The sequence below is a fragment of the Lissotriton vulgaris genome, unplaced genomic scaffold (assembly GCF_964263255.1).
Source record: "Lissotriton vulgaris unplaced genomic scaffold, aLisVul1.2 SCAFFOLD_1994, whole genome shotgun sequence".
Classification (NCBI taxonomy): domain Eukaryota; kingdom Metazoa; phylum Chordata; class Amphibia; order Caudata; family Salamandridae; genus Lissotriton; species Lissotriton vulgaris.
Genome location: NW_028244464.1, coordinates 285,290 through 292,293, shown reverse-complemented (window position 1 = coordinate 292,293; position 7,004 = coordinate 285,290).

Here is a 7,004-nt window from a genome sequence, read left to right as displayed (position 1 = left end):
TCCCATTTTGAATTAAAGATACTGACACCAGGATTTATAGATTCATCATTGATTTAAGAGAAGTCAACAAGATTGTAGTACCGTAGTACCCTGTGGTTTCTGACATAACGACATAACAGCACTACTTAATTTAGTTACTTCGACAGCAACTACATTCTCTGTTATAGACTTGAAGAATGCTTTCTTTTCGATCCTTATTCATCCTGAAAGTCGATATTTGTTCGGTTTCACTTTGAATAACCAATTGTATAGATTTTGTAGAGTTCCTCAAGGCTATACTGAAAGTCCTAGTATTTACAGTCAACATTGAAAAGACAGCTTGATTCCTTTACTTTGCCAGAAGGAGTGGCTCTCATACAATGTGTCAATGACATCTTGTTGGCAGCCGATACGCCTGGACTATGTGAAGGGTGTACTTTGTCTTTGCTTTCTTTTCTTGCTACACACCACCATAAAGTATCACGAAAGAAATTGCAATATTGTAGACCGAAGGTAACCTACTTAGGTCACCTTCTGTCTAAGGAGGTTCGTGCATTAACACCAGATCGCATTCAAGCAATTTTAGACACCCCAGTACCTTCCACTCAGAAAGATTTCCATGCATTCATTGGTCTGACTTTGTTTTGTATGCAATGGATATTAGGATTTTCACACGTTGTTAAACCTCTGGTAGCGCTTTTGATGAAAGACACTCCGGTGCCCCTTCCATGGACAGATGAATGCAAAAATGCTTTTCGTCAGTTAAGACAAGCTCTTTGCTCTGCACCAGTGTTAGGCACACTAGATTACACAAACGCTTTTACATTCTATGTACACAAGAAAGATGGTTGTGCATTGTCAGTTTTAGTACAGACACACGGGGACAAGCAGCGTCCCTGTGAAAACTTTTCTGAAGTTCTTGATCCTGTTGCTCGTGCATTGCCTGGGTGCTACCGTTCAGTTACAGTGACAGCTGTGTCCATACGAGTGAAGGGATAGTTTTGTCACACAAACTGTTGGTACTCGTACCCCATGCCGTAGATACCCTTTTGAATCAGACCAAGACACAACACTTAACTAGTGCTCGCCTGACAGGATATGAATTGACACCGTTAGCACCTCATATTACCTTGAAGAGGTGTGCGACACTGAACCCAGCCACTTTGTTGCCATTCAAAGCAACCTCACAATTGAATATTCCTTACTGAGGAACAGACAAAGGGTTGCATCGATTTGCAAGATATGCCCCTTCCACATGTAGATGGGGAACTGTGGGTTGATGGGTCCTGTCTGAAGTTACCAGATGGCACAACTTCAGCTGCATTTACATGGATAGTCGCTATGCTTTTGGAGTGGTCCATGATTTTGGCATAGTCTGGAAAGAAGGAGGCTTTCTTACATCCCACAGGATGCAGATAATGCATGTAGAATTAGTGCATAACCTCTTGATTGCACTTACATACCCAAAGAAAGTTGCTATTAGGAAGTGTTGCGCACACAAGAAAATCATTGACAAAATAGGACAAGGCAATGCCTTTGCAGATCTCGTAGCTCGTGAGACTGCGATGCAGCGAAGCACTACTTCTATGTACGTAGTAAAGTCTCAAACTGAGCGTTGGCATGACGCTAGAGAGAAAGTAATGGATATATAGAGATCTGCCCCTCTGGAAGAACTTGAGCAATGTTCTGAAGAAGGAATGTCAGACGATGAGGGTTGTTGACGTAATAAAGAAATGAATACGTGGAAATTACCTGCAGCCTATTTACAACCTATGGTTCAAATGGCACATGGGCTGGCACATGTTGGAGCTCTGGCAATAACTAAATTGCTTACACAAGTTTGGGAGCATCCTGAAATTGCCAGCACAGCTAAAAGAGTAGTACAGTCCTGTTTGATCTGTTGGCAGTATAATCCTGGAAAAGGGACACGGACTCCTACAGGAGGGTTTGCTACACCGACTGCACCTTTTGAAGTCTTGCAGATGGATTACATTCAACTTGAAAGCTGCAATATTCTGAAATATGTCCTAGTGGTGGTATGTACCTTTAGTAAATGCATAGAGGCGTACCCTACAAAGGATAATACAGCTCTCACCACAGCAAAGGTGCTTCTGAAGGAGTTTTTCTGTAGATACGCTTTTTGTAAACTTTTGTGGAGTGACAACGGACCTCATTTTATTGGGCAAGTTGTTGAGTATGTCCTGAAAGGATTAGGAATCAAACAGAAATTCCATACAGTCTTCCACCCGCAATCAGCAGGATTAGTGGAGAGGTACAATGCTACTTTAAAATTGAAGTTGGGGAAAATACTGGCTTCCACGTCTTTAAAGTGGCCAGATGCATTACCCTTGGCATTGTTGTCCATAAGATCTGTGCCACATTCACGATCTGGTATCACCCCGTAGGAAGTGATCTTTGAGAGACCGATGAATATCTGGGGAGTTCCTAAGCCACGCCTCTTCCGTGATGTTCCTTGTGTTCTGATGAATTAATATTTGGCACAGTTAACCAACAGTTTGATTTCTATTCATCAACAGGTTCAAGAAGCGCTTCCTGACAGATCTACAGGTGAGGCCCACAACTATGTGATGGGCAAGGTCTTCGACAGATCGAACAGCCTGGAACCGAGGTGGCGAGGTCCAGAGCAGGTGCTTCTGATTACAAGGACAGCATTTCGAGTCACAAACAAGAAGAATTGGGTCCACAGCACATACTGTAAGCGTGTGTTGCCTGCCATGGTGGAACCTGCTGTGCTGACCGACCATCGAGAGATTCTGGAGACGGAGAAAGGTCAAGCTATCTCACCTGACAAATCTGCAGACGTTTTCCCGGACCACACAATTCCTGCAGCATCGCGATACCACTTGAGACCGGGGAAAGAATCTGCAGTGTTGAAAAAGACTGGTTGAGCTACCGCCCTGGGTTAGTGAAATGGAGAGCCGATGTGGCAAGGGGGGGATCAGCCCTGCTTTAGTGTAGTGACACCCGTCTTGGCACATGGTGAAGAAATCAGCTGCTGCCCAAGGGATAAGACCTCCAACGATTGTTTTCAATGAGTTTTAGAAAGATCAATTATCACTGTTGCTGAAATGAATAACAAAATAATCATTTGTGCTGTAGGGTTTGTTGTTGCTCTGGTGGTTATGGTAATAATCACCTGGTTTGTTGAGAAAGTGGCTCCTGCTCGACAGCTTCTTGTTGCCACTACTCCAGTTTCAGTGGAACACCACTATTTTACACTTCCCTACCATGAGCAGAAACATTGACAATCCTACTTAAATAACACATTCATCCAGATGTTGCATCATACACACAATGCTACGAATACTACCAACTGTTAGGTGTGTGGAATGATACCTGCACACCAAAAGAAAGGAGGAACACCTTTTATTCCTCTACCGTTTTCCCATAATGGTTCATTTCAAGCTTGGTATGCCCTTTTGTTTGCTTTCTGAAAGCCCTCAGTAGGTAGAATCATCTTTCGGTTGAATAAAGTATGCTACCAAGATGAAGATAGTTATCCTCAAGCTAAAGAGACTAAATAGGAATGGGAAGAGTACCAACCGGACAATATTTTGACACCATATGTCTTCATGAATATGGGGAACATTAAAGACAATGGACCTTTTGTAATTTCTGTGATCAGAGCTAAAGGAGAACTGTGTATAAGTAGTGTTGGGAGAATTCCAGTAGGACGGAGTGAATGTATTTTGAAATTGATTATTGAAGGAGCACACAACAGTAGTTTTACGTCTTCGCATAATTCATATTTTGTATGTGGTAATAAAGGATACTATCAATTGCCTGTTGGTTGGTCTGTGGTATGTTACATATCATTTTTGTTACCACCTGTGTTCTTGGCCCCTCCATCATATTACCTGAATTTAAAGTTGTATAATGACATTTCAAAGAATAGATACAAACGAACAATAAGTACAGATGAAGTTGACCAGACAGATACCACTTTGCAACAATATGTCGATTTCAATTTGGGTTTGTTCTTCTTTGTGGGTACTGCATTGAATAGCAGAAAGATAAGGCGATTAACTCGTGTTGTGGAAGCTGTCACCAATAAAACAGCTATGGCACTTGGGAATATCACAGAGGAACTACAAATTGCGAGGATTGTAGCACTCCAAAATAGGATGGTGCTAGACGTGATTTTGGCTGATCGAGGTGGTGCATGTCGCATCATCGGTAGCAGTTGTTGCGTATTTATATCGGATCACTCACCTTCAGCATATAATGCAACCTCAAAACTGCATAAGATTGCTGCAGAAATTCACACAGAGACTGGTACATGGACATTTTCAAACTGGATATGGACACTGTTTGCTACTTGGGGCTGGAAGCTACTAACTAGTCTATGTATACTACTGGTGATGCTATTTACATGCTGTACTTGTATACAATGTGGTCCTATGCTTTGCTCCATGTGCATCACTGCTTGCACACCTGCCAAAAGAAATATTGCAGATATAAAAGCACAGCATATATTAAACAGAGATATATTCAGCCTCTTCTGCTTCGCACATGCTCAGTTGAGTTTACAGCTGTCCTCAACTTGTAAGTGTCAGGATGTGTCCACCAGAATTAGCTAACTGTCAGCCCCTCCCACTTGTTGCCAGCACACTTTCTATATGACCTTATATGTATTTAAAACCAGCATTCTGTACTTGTACCACCTTCATTTGAGCCCCTGTGTGGGTATAAAAGGATCATGCTCCTTCCAGTCAGTGTGCTTCTTCATACATTGCCGAAGGGTGTTGTGTGAATGTAGTTCCACCTCATGAGGTTTAATGAACTCTGTCTTTGCTATTCCAGTTTCTGTGCCAACTTCTTCCTATTGGTCTGAGGACTCTGTGCAGAGAAAGGCGAATCCCTTGTACTGGTAGGCCTTGCTGATGCTCACCACCACAGCGGAATATAAGATTCAACGTAAAACACAATTAAAATAATTTACTAGCACCACAACACGAAAAAAACAGCATTAATTGAAAACCACTATGGAAATAGATGTAAAAAGGAGAAAGAAATGATATAGAAGAAAAAATGATACTTTGTAAAAAAACCTTAGCCAGCTCCTAGTGCATGCTGCTCAAAGAGGATGGAAGTCTTTATGTGATACATGGAACTAAATGAACCTGTTAGTCTGTCAATATTGGCTTGGGGACAAAGGTATCAACAATTTAAATGGAGAAGAAAGAGCAACTCAGCAACTAAAGGCCCTCTTTGGCCAAGCACAAGCTGCATATTACTCTCCAAGGTCCAAATATTTACCTAACATATGAATTACACCCTATTTCAAACCCAGGGGCCATGTGAACAGGCTGTGTCATACCCAGTGATCCAAACAAATAAAACATCTAACCTATTTCAGTTTAGTAGTGTTAAGAAACTGATGGCACTAAGAAAACTCCATTAGACTAAAAAATTAGGATTGTGATCCTGACTCTATATCACACCCAGAGCCTATGTGTATGGTCTGTGCCACAGCCACACCCAGTGGTCTAAGCAGTGAGGCTACAACCCTGTATCACACCCATGGATAGTGTCCTTTTCCTTCAGCTGCAGTTGGGCTCAGACAACCAATCTCTCCTATCTGGTTTGCCAGGATGTTGCTCCAATGTGAATTTACCTTAAAAAATAAAAAGCCAAGTGGCATTTGGCAAAACACAAACTGCAGGTTTAAGTAAACAAAGCGGAAGCTTGCTGAGGAGGCAAATCTCAGGGTTAGCACCAGAGGGACCAAAAGGGTATCTGGGGGACACCCACAAAGGTGGTCAGGGTTCCCTACAGAAGGAAGAAGGGAGAGAAAAACTTTAAAAAAAGAGTTCTCAAAAGGCCCCCATAATGATCACCAAAGGAATAGTCCTAACCAGCCCAAGTCTGATTCCAAAAAGAAAGGGTTCTTCGACCATAAGATAGGGAGGTTTGTACCCCAATATATAAAGGGGTAAAGGTATGGGTACATAAAGGGTGACTCCAAAAGTCCCAGGAGAACACAGCCTCCCTTGGTGGGTTGACATCATGGTTACAAAGCGCTTAGAGACCCCTGGGTTATAGTGCGCTATACAAGTCACAATAAATAAATAAATAAAATAAATAGTGAGTGATGCGCTTGGAGAGGAGTTAGTCTCAGTTAGTTTTGGGGGATAGACAGAGATGACACTAGTTTCCACATGGGATAGAGAAATGGTGTCAAAAGCCAATATGCCTGAAAATAATTCCAGGTATAGGTAGTGGGTCACCAATGATAGACATCTGCAAGACATAGGAGCCAGCATGACAATTGTCAGGTGTCAGCTGTTGTCAGCAGAGCAGCTCCTAAAAATCACATTCCAGCAAGTCATAGTCGCCAACAATGGTGGGAGCCATCTACTGGTGGGAGCCATCTACTGGTGGCTTTGGTTCCCTTTGAGTAGGGGGGCTCAGGTTCTCTCAAAGGTGCTATGAACCCTGCCATGCCTGTAGATTGTCTATTAGGCAATGCCCTGGAGCATGCTACCTAGAGGGAGGTAGAGCTCAGGTCTCACTTAGAAATGAAGGAATTGCCTGATTGGATCTGCATGACCACACGAGCCAAGAGCCTGATCCAATGGGCCAGACAACTGCTAAGGAGAGTCGTAAGTGGTGCAGGAAACTGGTCTCTGGAGTAAGTATGGGCAAAATTTGTGAATTTGCGTTCCGCGAATTTCACACGAAATCGAATTCACAATCTGCAAAATCCGCGAATTTGTGCGAATTTGCGGATTTTTGGTTTTTTGCGTGTTCGTGAGGTTTTTTGCATGTTCGCGGGGCTTTTTGCGTGTTCGCAGGGCTTTTTGCGTGTTCGCGGGCCGCTTGCATGGCGAAGTTACCCATGCGGTCGTGTATGGGCACAGCACCCTCTGGTTCACCACTGCCACCCTCTGGTTCATCACTGCCACCCTCTGGTTCACGACTGCCACCCTCTGGTTCATCACAGCACCTCTGGTTCACCACTGCCACACCCTGGTTAACCACTGTCTCCCTCTGGTTCAGCA